Source organism: Varroa jacobsoni, unplaced genomic scaffold (genome assembly GCF_002532875.2).
Source record: "Varroa jacobsoni isolate VJ856 unplaced genomic scaffold, vjacob_1.0 scaffold_309, whole genome shotgun sequence".
NCBI lineage: Eukaryota > Metazoa > Arthropoda > Arachnida > Mesostigmata > Varroidae > Varroa > Varroa jacobsoni.
Genome location: NW_019213211.1, coordinates 6439 through 22235, shown reverse-complemented (window position 1 = coordinate 22235; position 15797 = coordinate 6439). Strand labels below are relative to the sequence as shown.

Genomic DNA, 15797 nt, shown 5'->3' with positions numbered 1-15797 from the left:
CAGAAAAGTAGTTAGCTAGGATAAAGTATAGGTATAAAGTTGCTACTGAAAAAAAATGCTATACTTTTTCCTATATAGAACTGTCATTTTCGTTAGACGTAGTTTTGATCTGCCTTAATTACTTTACCATTAAAGGACGACTTGCTTTGACATCATACGTTTAGTCTAAACGTACCGATTTTGGGCGTCGTATAGAACAAATCATGCATGGCCTAACGGATTTGCCCAACATTGGGATGACTAGCCAGCTCTCAGGGAGGCAATATACAGATTCGGACCCTTTTAGCTTCGACGGCAATTGGTCGAGCTACCCTATCTTTTATGTATCTTCTCCAATTCTACCAGCCTTCATTAGAGAAGCATATTAGAAGAACCATAGAGCTTTTCATTCATATTCAGTATGATATCTTATATACCTTTTGTGTTTTTGTATCTTGTATGATTAGCAGTAGGCAAAACAGACAGGCATTGACTTGAGCCTAGCTCTCACATTATTTTGAGCGCACAGGTGCTGTTTAAAGGTCTCATAGACATTCATACTACACAGAGACTGACGTCATAAATCACCGAATTTATATATTTCGCTTTTTGGTGCCGGTACAATGCCTCTTGAAATGCAATCTACTTTCTGTTTCCAGTTAAAATAGGCTGCTACGATAACTCTGCGGAACTCTTGAGATGTTCCCGAGATGTTTTTTTTTTACAGAGCCTGAGATATCCTCAAAAAACAAGAACATTAACACGTTTAAACATGTCAATAAGCACACTACACAGATATATCCGAATCGACTTAAGTTGGCGAGTTAGAGAAAATGGTCCAAAAAACCCATGGTAAATTTGCGCAGCAATTGATCCACTAGTCCATGCGCATTGTAATTAACGTCTTCTTGACAATTACTCTGGCCCATCTGATTTTATCAGATATAGTTCATTCATCTCGAGCGAAACGGAAGAGACGCTAACTCCCGTAACGAAGCACTCTTTCTATAATATCAGGTAGCTTAATTTGCTTGAAGTATAATTAATGGGGATCAGTTTTTCAGAATGGAACTTGGATGTTGTTTGATTATTTTTGACAATAGTATCCATTGTATAATATATAACGACGACAATAGTCATCATCTTATTTAACTTATATGGCTGTTCGATATTAATTTTCTTCCTAACTTATTTCAATAGTAACAATGTTTTTACTTCTACTAGGCATCGTTAACTAATTACAAATGGCTGACTATCTATTTCAGTCAACTAGATAATCAAGATTATAAACGTGATGGAAAAACACCACTAAATAATCTTAGATACAATAGAGTAGAAGTTCAACTTGAAGTTGAATTGATTCATAGATTAAAAACATTCCTTGCACACAATACTGCGACAGAAGCTGGTATTGTCGCACGGTACACAGTAAAACTTGCTCATCCACTCCACTTAAAAGAAAGCATTATTCGTGTGGTCGCCATATTTAATCCGTTAAGTGATGGCGCTCAAAGTCGTATTTGAATTTTGCCCACCATGACAAAATATCGTATCCCATAGATTACATCAAGTGAACGCCTTAATGAGCAATCCAAAGACTTTCTTGGAGGCTTTATTGTGATAACTAAACTAGATAGTTCTCTACGAGCACATCGCCCCTCTACGGCTGTCAAACTTTGGCCCATCTAAGGTCCTGTTTTTTTTTTCCACCTACAAACTGAAAAGCTCGCGGTGCTGAGCGTCATCTTAATCTTTCAATTATAGCCGATGTCTCAGAAGGACATGTGAAAGCTAAGCGTTTTATGCGACCAAAGAATCAAATAATTATAAGAGCTATTCGAAGAAAGAAAGAAAGAAAGAAACAGACTGCTATACGCCTTTTGTCAGTATCTAAGGAGATGCCAAATAAGACATCTTGTATGGAGTATAAAATGTCCTCTGTTTAAAACATGGAACATCGTACCTACTTGCAGTAATGTGGCAGTCTCAAAGTTACCCTATAAACATGTCATACGTATAACCAACTGAGTTAGACTATAGATTGATGTGCGTGTCGGCTGAATGGCTGATAAAGCAACCGACGTAAACGATCAGACAACTTCCGCTGGCACAGTCAAGCTCATCTACCCTTTGCTAAGTTCTCTTGGTACATAGTTTAGATGATATTAAGCCAGCGGCTGGGTGGACGAAGCATCAAAGTGCATCCCGTTTCCATATATTGTGCTTTTACCGAGAACATTTTGTGAGCGCACGTGTACGAGTTGCGCCGAACATCGTGAGTTTAGGTAAGCGTCCGCGTACGCTTCGTGGAATTCGTTGTAAGGAGAGATAAACATAAAGAGAGAGAACAAAGCGATCCAGCGAACGGATCAGGGGACTAATCCCTGGGAAGTGGGGGAGTTCCTGGTACAGACACCTGACCACATACAGAGCATGACAATGCCATAAGAGTTGCAGCACATGCGGTGGTCGCAAGTCTAAATAAAGGGGGCGGAGTGTAGTAAGAGACTGAAAAGGGATTGTAGGCTGAAGGGAATAGGGGTAGTCAGTGAGTTTCAGTGTGTAGTAGTTCAGTAGTCAGTGAGCGCGTGGCCAAACAGACAAGCGAACTTTTAGTTCGCCTTGACGTAGATGCGTCTGTTTTCCCTGCAAACATTGCGTCGTAAATAGAGATAGGTTGGTACTGCTTCTGCCACTGTCGGTATCACTGTTACCGATGTTACTGCACGAATTTAGTATGAACGTCACGTAAACAGAGAACGCCAGCTAGAATTGGTTAGGCTTGCTTCTATTATTACTACAACTTTAAACATTGCCGCCGCCATCAGTAGCAGTATTACGCGGATATGACGGGTTGTCGCCGATTTTCAATACCAGTGTCGCCGCAACTATCGCTCGACACGCTCGATTTTGCATATGGTGAAGCTTATAATACACTAATAGAGATGGTAGCAATAACATAGTAATAGTGATAGCAGTTCTCAGGCAGTACCAGACGTAAAACTCGAAACATCTTTTATATAGAAACGTCATAACTCACTGTTAAATTATGCCAGTTCATATCGGCTAATTAAATATATAAACGGTGTTACCAAGACTTCTGTATTTGATTATTATATTTGTTATGTTGTACGAATAATAGCATGTTGCAAGAGTGTTACTTGTAGTGCGCCATCGTATCGTAGATAGCACTATCTATCAAAGTTCCCTTTGGCGTAAGTATATTTTGCCACGCAACTTAACAAACTGTTACCAGGGAAATACAAAAGTGTTGTTTTTATTTTAAAACCGCTCTTAGTAAATAACGCAAAATTTCATCGACAATTATACGACTATTATGAAGAACAACTGGGGTTAAAACAATGCTGTATGAATGCCACTACAATACGACGAACGGTAAGCAACTCGATGGGTCGGGCCAGAGGCAGCAAACTAGCTGGCCCGTAAGGTAAGCGTCTCTGGCGTGGGTAGTAACAACTCAGTATAATGCGGACTATGTCGCTCTAGTTGGAATGCTGGTACTGTTTATATTCTGTTGTTGGGACAAACCGTCGGTGACTGACCACGGTCAATAAGTAACGGAGGTGGTTCGTTTTCGCTGGCAGAACGCCAGACTCTAGTGAACCAGTGTCCGGCTGATAGCCACTTTTGTTCTAGGCGCGGACAGCGTGATCGTTATAGGCTTGACGAGTCCAGCTTTGCGGATAGGAGAAGGACACCCACAGTTATTCCCATTTAACAGCATTAGTGTTCTCAGGAGAGGTGGAGTTTGCAGCGCAACGCAAACATTATCTGATGTCGATCTTCGTTGTTGATGGTTGTTTCTTCAAGACCCTGTTCATACTTTGGCCATCTCTAGTATTTTCTTTCTTTTTCTATTTGTCTTTCTGTTTCGAAAATGCTTCAACGCTATTAGTTCAGGATTCCCTTTGCTTTAGTGAGTTTTGTCCAAGGTAGAAGCACAAATAGGATATGAATTTCTACTTTGTTCTCATGTAATGAAGATATGTACCCCGTTGATAGTCCAACAGAATATCACTGTCTACTTGGTGCTCAGTGTCCAACATGCTGCCATGTACACCCAGAGAGACATCCGTTTCGTGTTAGCGAGTCTCATATACGTATGACAGAGCAATCATTCGTAATTGGCGGCACCGATTTTAATGTTCACCACCTAAATTTCCGCAAAACGTTGAATGCGCTGCTTCCTCAACGCCCATCTTAGCAACTCAACGGGAATCATAAACGAAGCTTCTACGATAGACTCTACTTTCTGCCCGTTAAACCTTTTTCACAGGATCAAACGGTAGAAAGTCGATGACTTCGAAATACATCGCTTTGAGAACCGCAACATTTTATTCCGCATGCGTACTTAGTTATAACTACCCTTCACCATAGTTACGATTTTCATAGGTTTCAACAAAAATTCTGTGGTGCTAATTTGCATTCGAACCTGATCTATTCACTTCATCATTACAAAACTCCAAAAAAAGTAACATGCGCAGCGTGCAGACCCGGTCATCCGAAACTAGCGCAATGTTCCCCACGATGCGGTGAAATGAGTAAGTTGTGAGCGATGCTTAAATATAAATATAGGCTACATACGTGTGACTCAAAGGCATGATCAAATGCTAGAAGAAACAACCAGATCAAGAGCGGTTGTTCCCTGCATGAGGCATTCCATGAAGCAGTGATACTATAGATTTAAAGCGATCACTGCGTTAAACGTTAGTAACCAGAACTGTCGTCATTATACATTTTATATCTCAGTGTTTATCATCTATCATATCACATTAATCTTAGAATAGATCTTTCTGAAATCTACATAGTGTACCAATTTAAATAGTTGTACGATAATAGGCTAAATATATATAATACCAGAGGGGCACTCGTATGCCTCCAGTTAAAAACGGCGATACACTCCCTTCTACCGGGTTTCAATACACCCTGAGAAAAACACAAAGAAGCACGTCGACCTTAAAGAAAGAATTATAAGCAAGCCTACTGGGACCGTCTATGCGACTAGGCCAAAGAAATGCCCTGCGATCAGGGTTATGAACTTGTAAGATACAACCTACAATATGCGTGGTCTCCATGTTTTCAATACAGCAAGCATACGCTTAGCCCTGCACGATAGACCTTACTTCAGAAACTCAGACGTCTTTAACTTTAACGTGCACAGAAACGAAGAAAGTCTTCAAACGTATGAAATTTCGACGACTTCTGGGACTCGACGAACTTTCTGCGGAAGCAATATATATTTTTTAGGAGAAACCACCCCTCTGTATTCCGATAAATGGTCACGCCTCTTACACATTGGGTCCTTTTTTGTTCAGTGGAAAATAGCCCGTCTTTACTCACAACAAGCAGAGCACTAAATGAGCTTTCAGTCTATAGACCCGGTAGAGTATTATTAGGCCTTTGAATTGCTAAAGCAAACCTTGAACATGAATTTCATTAAGAAAGTGGACGAAAAGGAATATTTCTTACCCAATCTGCACGGAACAAAATACACAATTCACAATACGCGAAATTTTAAATGCCACGAAAGAGACAGGAGTTAAAGAGCCGCAATGAACACGTTGCCTTATTTTGACGATTACAGCTGATCTGTCTAGGACTTGATTAATATCTTTCTGTCTCCTCATAAAGTACTTTATGCTAGTCCTAGCTTCAGACACCTCGCAATGCTTGACGTAATTTTCAAATTTCCAAAGGCATTCTTCAAGACCCGATCCAATGGCTTTAAAACCCATGCTCTAAAACATTGGATATAAAGAAATACTTTGCCTCACCAATTTCCTATCGGTCGAATGGGTTGTTTACGCAAACAATTTTCACATAACTCAGAAGAATGCATGATGCAACAAAAAAAAGCATTTATAGATATTATTCAACGTCTTGTTTGGCCTGAACTAATCTTCTCTTTAATAGAAAACAAAAGCACCCTTTTCAACGGATAAAAGCATCACCCAAGATCACTACATATCGCCCCTGGTGGACACCCCATGAACAGCAATCTTCCAGCTAAATATCTATGGATTCGATTTGATGAAAATCTTATAGAAAGCTCCTATATGAAACACACCCTAGCAACGGCAGCGAAAACGGGTTCAGAATCCTTTCGACTGCTGCCAAGACCAAAAACAATGTCGGACTCCCGATGGCATAATGCTTTAAGGTGCTCCAATATGAAAGAGAAGAAATCTCCTGCCATCATTTCGACAAGGCTCTAAAAATTATGTCCGTAAACATCTTTTCGATTACTTGTACAGCAGCAGCTGCAGCGATTCAGGTCCTGCGCCACAGATCCTGTCGAGTGGCCTGAGTGGCTGAGTTGTTTTCTCGCCTTGCAATCTGCACGCTTTCCCACGAAGAGAGCAAACACTGCAGATGCAGTCCAGGCGACGGATATTAGTTCAGGTTGACGGGACCGGCTGTTGAGTCACACACCTTACTTTTAATCTGAGTATCTGATATAAACAACGATCCGGATCCCTAATCGACTACCCTTTGCGATACTTTACCGAACGCACGGATTCTGGGTCAAAAACCATCTAGCTTCGTTTGCAGGCTGCGCAATTCGAGCGACGACCATAATGTACAGCCTATGTTCGGGCTGTTTTTCAGACAAACTTCTGAGAACTTGCTGTATCGTCCGATTATTTTCTAACCGTTACAGACAACGATGTAGCTACTCTCATAGTGAAGGATTTTACTTTGCGGAAGGTTACCCGTGACTAGACTAAACAGATAAGCTGACAGAAGGCTTTCTTCAGCAGGGAATGTATGCAGTTGCAATGTGCGCTATAAAAGCTGCAGGATAAAGCGCGTGAAGAGTGGTTTTGAAGTAGTGTTAACCAATCGTGCCGCGATCTCTCCGCCTATTGCTTTTTCCGAAGTTAAGGAAGGTACAAGTGTTAGTTTGATTTTTAATGCCTGAAACTTTTAAGCAAGTACCTTACCCACGAGGCTTACGCAAACTGTATATCGCTCCCCCATATTTTATGGGTGTAGTCTAGCACAAAATAAGATCATTCGTTTCTGCCTGAGATACCTGAACCCGAGTATATACCTGATCTTTTGTTTTACAACCTAAATGAGCGAAATAACTAAAGAGAAAAACTTAACGGCTTAGGATCGAAAATTAGTTATTTTAATTGCAATTCCATTTTTTGTGACTTGTTCATTGTTTATTAAGTCTATATAACTTGTTAGTGGAAAACACGGCCACTGCGCCGCATCAACTGTTCCCAGAGCGCGTCTAACAACTACGAAGTTTGCTGAATACACAAACAAAAAGGGATATGACTCTAGGAGTGATTTTCCTTTAGACCTATCCAATATAGGCCACACAGTTAAATGCGAAGTAAAATAACTTTTGAAATGACTCGTGCTAATCCATTTTAAGCGATCTTCTTTAAAAGTGGTATTTTCTTGTGCCAAACAAGTGACGCCATCAACGAATTTTTGCTCAAATCGAAATCCTGGGATCGCTCGTCGACGATACGACTTACGTGCTCTAAATAATCTAGGAACAGGGTGAGTCCCTGTTGCCCTGTGTTACCGGCAATAATCGACCCTTGTGAATTTCCGAGAGACTGCAGAGAGTGTCTAAGCTGGGCGAAGCTGCGATGGGAAAAAAAAGTGTCACGGCATTTTTTTGTCATATGCCCCCTTGAAGCAGAAAATGCTTAACATATGAAGTATTAGTCGTGTCACTATGTTTGTAGAGCCCGCTTAAGCAGAGGAATATGGCTGCGCTCTCTACAATGTATTGTAGCGTACCGTAACATTGGCTGCCCGTCCATCAAGTTAATTTCCACTTCACTCAGCCCTAGTCCCATGGATCGGCTGTACTCTACAACGGCGATATTAAAGCACACTTACCAGCGTTTCTATACGATGTGTCTGTCGTCTTTAGCTCGTCCGCCTATTCTAGTCCTAGATTCGTAGAAACCGTACAGTTCTTGCGTTATACGTATGTAGACATTTGCATGTTAAAGATTGGACGCCATGCGCAGGATCCGAGAACAGAAGACGTTAACGATCAATCGTCCATTTGCAGTTCACCTGTTCCTGTTCTGATTTGGTGAGGTGATTGATATCTTGTCGGTCGCAAACATAACAACTGCATAGGCTGAATCAGCAAAACATATAGTTTTATTGAAAAATAATGATTCCCTTGGTCGTGCTTGCTGATAACAAATCTATGTGCAAAGCAAGCTTAGACCAGAGATAGAGAAACGAGAAAATCGCGTTTTATTCGTGAGTGCGGACACATATGCCAAACTTGAAGCTTCTTCACTGATTGTACCACGAAACGTGTCGACAAATATGTCGTCTGAAAGACGTGTGCTTTTTGGCTGAGCTCAAACAACAAACAACTATAGATGTGATTTCGAATAAAAACGATGAGCGTATTGATCCGCTAACTACCTGTAAGTTATACGTTCATATCTGTAAATTTGAACCTGTCGGCTCCTTTTTTACTAGCAAAAAAAAAAACAATAGAAAGAGGGTTGCCTTATAGAGTTGGCCCAGGGGTGCAAACGCGGCATCGGAGGCTGATGGCGGCGGGAAGTCACTTTATTAAATTTGACTGCCCGAGGCTAATTCCGCCTCCATATGTTGCTACACCTTGATGCAAACTGCCTTTCACAGTCGTGCGTTATGGACAACGTCGTGTACAACCTTAGTAATCTCAGCGTCATATAAACTTGGACGCTGGTCGATTGTTTCTTTGGGCCAACGAATAAGAACGTGTCTCACATTAAAACAGTTTACGTTGTTCCTATCTTTCACTATATTATTGATCGCATCAATGCCCCTAGTGACAAGCGTCATGGCTAGCTACAAACCGATTCCGTCAGTCATAATCAATTGTTCATATCAGTTAACTTAAATCAAATCTTCTTTGTTTTTGCGGACTTAAACATAGACACACCGTTCTGCTTGCTTGTAGCAGCTATTAAGACATACTGGATTGTCATTATAAGGATGTGATTCACGGAAATGAAAAACAGTGCCGCAATACGTTTAAACTCTGTTAGAACATGTCAAATGTTCTATGCTATCCAAAACACAATTCTGAGTATAACAAAAGTGTATTTCCTTCGCACGTTCACTAGAATACAGGTATGCACCGCTTTTTATTATTTTTTTTTATTCCTATATATTCACAACTAGTCTGCACTCCTGAGAATCTCTTATTTATTGTATATCTTATTTATTTTAATTATTATAAATTAATTAATTCGTAAATTAAACGTCGGTTAGGAAAAGACAAGAACAAACCATAGCCGTTTGATTTGAAAATGGTTTGGTCTCACAGAATGGTTTTAGTGGGTTGGATCGCGCCTATAGCCTAAGTCTTCTACTACGCACCATATCGATAATAGGACTATTCGCTTAGGGGATAATGATAGAAAATAAATTTTGCCTAGGTTATTGATGACATTTTCCAGAGAGGAAATTAATTTTTACTAAAGATACTATAACGACGTAATTGACTTCGAACTATTCCATGGTACAGGTTAGTTAACTAACTCGTATCCATTCAACATTAAAGTAACTTTAGTGAGGTTAGATAGGAGAGCTCAGAAGCCAGCTTTCTGGGCTGTGCTTTGCTGTAAGCGTTCCCACGATGGTAAATCCCGTAATAGCCATTGCCATACGCACACTTAATAATTTTGGTTCGTATCTTGAGGCTGCCATTAGACTCTCTTAAACTTGCCCCGTTTTCATGACGCTTTCGCCACAGGACATCAGATCTCCGATATAATCAAACATAGTACCCAGCCTTCATTGTGACTAACCTTACTTGAAGACGCAGAAGGTTTCCAGTTTACACCGCTCTACGTCATCACAAACTTTGTACCTCTATCCGCCAGCCCAACTCCCCTGTTAGCAAAGCTCATAAAATCTCTGCTTATCTATTATCTGTTAGGCTATTCAAAGCCGTCTCCGAGGCCTCGCGCCTGGTAATACCCAAAGCGCTGACGGTCAGCCTTTACCAAGTGGTGTGTCGAAATGTCTTGTTTGCCCGGTTAGACTTGTTTGCTTTCTCGTACGTACCCTTTCAGGCGCTTGTGCTTAAAAAGGGCGAGACCTCACCTCTCTGAGCAGCCTGTTTCAATTGACAGTAGCTTGTAAAGGGAAGTTTCTCAAGTACCAAGTCACTTCAGATGAATGATGGGAGGTATTTCAAGTTATTTTTGAGGCGACCCATTAACCAATTTTTTATGCAAATGTTGTCCCTGAACATACTAGAGGAACATTCTTTTCGCTTGGGGTACAGTGGAATGAAGCCGAAGTTCAGGTAATAATTGAAAAGAGCACGGATTGATTTTTTTGAATACTCTTACGTATATACGTTTACGAGCTAAAATTGTCACCCGGCATTTTCTCCATAACTTTACAACTACTAGGTGTCATCATTTACTACGGCTATTGGAACAGAGCAGAGGATGTTAGGTTTTTTAAAACATTGTTGTCTTTAGAGGCTTATTTGCCCTTCGGGAAATGTTTGTCATTACAATAATTTCCTTGCTTAATAAACATAGCATTCGCTTCCCCTTGTATGCTGCACAGCACCTGCCCACTGAATAAGAAATATAACATTGGGAAAGACATCGTTAAACACAAAGAGCGAATGCAATCGCTAAAAAAATCAGACCCAACTTAAACCTTTTTGTAGTAATCATGCTTTATCCGCCTGGAGGGCAAACATAGCCACCCACGGGCACTGCAACGGAGCTAAGCTCAAAGCCGATTGCTAAGGTTCATTGCTAGCACTTCTTACCAGCCGCGTCAAACGCGTGCCTGAAAAGTGACTGATTGCATGGAGCAATCACGAACGAAATTGCTTGGAATCTTACAATACATTGTGCTTAGACAAACAAAGTAATTTCGCAATTTTCTGATACAATACTGAAAAAAATAAACTGCGCAAGTTTATAAATCATGAAGATATAATACGAATAATAATAGAATAAATCATCAAAATAAAAAACAAATGAAGTAAACAATAAATTGCCATTGAATGAAAGCTGCTTTATAAAAAAACTTATGAACCCTTTATTAAAAATTTGAACCCTTTATTAAAAATTCGTTATATAAAAAAGTCTTTATTAAAAAATATTTTTTCACAACTTTAGTCTTCGATTGCCTTTTAATAATGAACCTTTTGAGAGATTTGAAGATTTTCTGTTTATATGGATAACCTCACATAGGGTATATGTATTTTGTTGGACAGTTTCTTCAGTGTTACATTGATGCGATCTTTTTTTCTGCCAGCCGTATCGGGTCATAGCGGCAACCAGATCGTTTGATACGAGAGAATCGCTAGGTTGGAGACCTCATTATTGTCGCAGTGAATGAATGGCCTCAGGGCGTGATCGGGCTGTTGCGACATCAAAGTCCTACTCGTTCGGTGTGTCATCTATCTAATCTCAGGAATCACCTTTATCGCGGTTATTCCTTAAAAATATTCACCCCAATTACACCTCTACGGCTACCTGGTGTCGGTCTTTGAATCGAAATGAAGAAAAATCGTTAGATCCACCATGACAAACCGAATCAATCTGCTAGTTTTAGATAGAAACAGATGATATAGCATGTTGAAATCGTTGAACATATGTTAAAACAACTTAGCGTTAACCGTCAATACAGTTTTGGCGTAAAATATGGCAAAGCGGTTCGTTCAGATCATTAAAAAGCGTACTACTACTACTATATACATATATATAATTTAAATTGAAAACCAAAGTTACGTAGAATCGTTGATTAAATAATGAATACGAAATTCGTTGAGATCCATTAAAGTTGAGATAATAATAAAATATCGTATAAATTATGCCTTCGTTACGTTAAATGCGTATTAGTTATCACTGGATCGGTTGTCACACAGCAAAAAATTCCTGCAGAGAAATAAACCGGAGTTGTTAAGGCCGCCATCATTTACTCTTCATCGGTTACTGATGCATTTCAAGGCTTTGAAGCTTCTAGCCGACCATGGTCTAAAGTAGGTAATTTGGTCACCAACACCGCAGTCCTAACGTGGTACTGCTACACTGCAGCGTCCATCTAATTAGTCTCTTCTCCGTTAATTCCCATGGCATCACTTGGTAATTCAGGACCGCCGACGGAAACGGCAGGGACGTCACAGTATGCAGTTGCGAAAATGTAAAGAGATCCGAAGCGGAGTGGAACAGGGAATACGTGCACAACGATGAGAAAAGGCCAGCCGGTACCGGTGCAAAACATCCCCCAGCGCACCTCACCAGTAGTAGTTCTGGCCGGCTGCGATTCAACCCTGAATGAACCTGTCAGTGGGACGGCCTTGGAACTTGAGGGGGCGAATGAGTTCCTGTGCGAGCATGGAAGGACAGTATACCGGATACCCGCAGACGAGCCGTCTGGTCCAACGTACTCCGCGCCTCATGCACTCATTCTCTCTCTCCCGTTTTATCACCCACTATTAGCGTATGAGATTGACGCTTCCACACTCCTGCCAACTGCGTAAATGACAGGTATATTGGCAGGCTTGAACATAGATTTACTCGAAACAAATAAACTGATATAATTGACGTGGTTGGACAATCAAAGTTAACTATCAGTTTCCCCATTATTATGATTATCAGAATGATAATCGCGATGAGTTAGTTTTTTATCAGCGGCGAAACTCGTTTTTCCAAAGGTCGTAGGAGATCTGCTAGTGACGGTTGCCACTTTGACGGTTCAAGATTTTCTGGTCAAGGGGGTTTCAACTATAAAACAAAGTAGAAGCCTGAAGACCGATAGGCGCCAACAGTAGTTAGATAATAGTACTTAAATTGGGGAACCGATCCCCGTCAAAGCCAATTTGCATAGATCATAATTATCCTCTACTATCAAAACATGCGTGTGTTCATACCCTTGCATTCTACTTAACTCTAACTATGCTATAACATGACCAGATCTTCATTCATAGAACCAATCGTATACTGAACGTTAGGCGTGACAGCGTTTGCACTTGCTTCAATTTTTCAAAACAGATTCTACAGTTATTTGTCTGCCGGCGGGATATTATGATTGGTTTGACATTCTGGGGAAAGCAATATGTCCGATTTCGACTTCTAAATAGTGCTAGTTACTTTTTCCCAACATAGAAAAACGGTTCCAGTTATGAATCGCTACATACAGACTCCAGACGCAAACGCACCACCGCTATACTGAACGATGTCAGGTTGCTGCTGGGCTTGCCGTGTCCCATAATGATCTCGCCACACGCCGGAAACACTACCGGAAATAGCTATTCGCTTCTGGGTGCAAACTGAGCCCCCGACGTCCGTGTGTGATCTTTGTGGACCCATTGGTGTCGGTATTAACTGTTGGGGCCGCAGCGATTTTGTCGTGGATACCGTTCGATAACTTGGCCTGTCTCGCGCTGCCTTTGTGCTAACAGACGAATAAATACCTGCAAGCTCCTTCCGTAGACAGTGTCGGGTATATCTTCTAGATCTGGATACACCTGTACCACGTCTATGGGAGACGCTCTGTAACAGCGCGGAACAACGACTTTGCTAGAAGTATAGTAGTAATAAAAAGTCTCCTATAAACTACTGCCAATCCTAAGTTTGCACTTAAAAGAAAACATTCAATCAAGTTAAAGTGTAATGAAATAGAAATAATTACGGTTACTAACGTAAAAGTTAGGTAAATCGACTGTGCCTGTGTGATTTTGTAATCATCGTTTATTCATCTAGAAATTCAGTAGCCTAGTTTCAACGATTCTTTTATGATGCACGTTTAAAATTTGAGGCGTATTTTTATAGGCCGACTGTGGTCTTAAATAACGGAAAAACAACAGTTAGGATTTCCGTAGTATCGACGATTTCAGTAAACTAATTTGTTTTTTTTTTTTTTTGTAATAAAAATCGTCAATGAGCATGGAGGTGAGCCTGCCGCTTGTTCTCTGTTTCGTCCAGAGTACCTGTAATCTCAGTTTGCATTGAAGCGTACAGTAACGATCTGCTACGGAATGGCAGAAGCCGAGTCGTTAGGTGGGCAACAGAAACCTAGAAAATTTGAAGAGGACCACTCTGAGCCTCATTGAGAAATGTTAAAAAGTCTACAATGTTAAGAAAGGTCAAATCCTTCTTTACTAATAACGGTAAAAAAATGAATAAATTTACAGTAGACACGACTAGTTATCCTCAAGTGGATAGTTTACACTTTCAATGCGTTGCGTCACTTGGCGAAAACAGATTTCCAGGAAAATTTCGAAGATTTTCGAACTAAATAACGGAGTCGCTAAATTCGTTCCTCGACTAGGCATGGTCGCCTTGTCTAGCAGACGAGTTTCGAAAAAGTCCATTGAGATAATTCGAAAACTTGAAAAGTCCGCTCGCCTTCAAAGTTGCTATAGCAACAACAACATAATATCCATGGCGCTAAGGGTCGCGACTCGTTCTAATCGTGATTATTGCGCCTGCAAGGCTTCAATAGCTACCCCCAGACGAATGCATTAACAGAGACAGCGTGAATCAGACTAATTAGTTGTCAACAATAGCCGATCATATGATTTACCCACATGTTTATAGTTGTTTCCTTTAGCTATTTAGCAATGAAAAAGACAGTTCATATATATACCCGTAAACTAGCTAGTTGCTCGCTGAAGGACAACTGAATGCGATATTCTCGGTGGACAAGCGTCGTGTCCTACCCTCTACCGTTTACTAGACAATCAAATCATTGAGAGTCTAAGCGAGACATTTTTTATTTAAACTAATACTGAGAGAGAAGGAAAAGTCGATATCTCTTGAGCTCGTAGCAGGTTCGCTTTCAGGCCTGCTTGTCCAAGGCTATCCACCATTTCAACGTAGTCAGAACCTATTAAATTTGGTTTAAGTAAGTTGTTCGGACGCAATGGAACAATGCGTAAACATTTTTGCCAAATTTTCAACTAGGACGAGTCTGATCTCGGCAATTGGACTTTCGCAAACATCTCTCTCTTCATATAGTAGCTTCAAATGGCTAACGCACCCTTAGCCGGTAAAAATCCGATCTGGTTTTTTTTTAGCGATAATACATTTACATACTGTTCATACACTGTCAAAAATATTAAATAGCTTACCACTATTATATGCTACTACAATACATAATAGAAAGTTAGAAAGCACCAGCTGATATTTAAAACTTTCGAACCACAAACCATTGGCCCCGACGTGCTCATAAGCAGCTCTCGTACGAATACAGGGACAATCGTGGGCACGCCATGTCACCAGTGTGGATCAGTAACGCAGGTCATTACTCAAGTTTCAATCAGGAACTTGCTTATAATTGCAACAATTAAGAGAAGTTTAGTATTCTTAGGTGTTTGGTTCACGTGATTTGTGACAGTCCATGCTAAGGGACAATCTCAGAAAGCGTTAAGCCTATTCTGTTATTATCCACTACTGTCTTTGTTTAATAGAAGTTGTTTGTTTGGAATTACCGAGATTGATTTTTAAAAAGTGACGAATATTTATCTCCCAATATACAAAAGGCCAATACATTTAAGCAGTTTATCTGAAGTCGATGTAATTCATGACGTATGCAGCCTTTTGTACAGGGATTTTTGTGAGTACCTGAAAACCATAGTTCTGACCGAGAGGCTTCGACGTCTGTAATCAATATAGACAATGCACTTATTGCGTTTGTTACGCACCATATAGTTACGTCCGACAAATTTGAAATTTAGGATTGGAAAATTTAAAACATTTAAAATTCTAGTGTGGCTTAATTATCACCACATGAACCCGATGCTTTCTTCAAGGGCACTTGACAATAACGCC

At 40.4% G+C, this 15797-nt stretch overlaps 1 long non-coding RNA gene across 1 annotated transcript in view; it reads left to right on the top strand.

Moving 5' to 3' along the window:
* Window positions 1-12592, top strand: part of LOC111259228 (uncharacterized) — a 69073-nt gene extending 56481 nt beyond the window's left edge. The window contains exon 3 of the long non-coding RNA XR_015310489.1: window positions 12117-12592. This is a non-coding gene — a long non-coding RNA (uncharacterized LOC111259228). The remainder of the gene's footprint in view (window positions 1-12116) is intronic.
* The last annotated feature ends 3205 nt before the right edge of the window (window positions 12593-15797 follow it).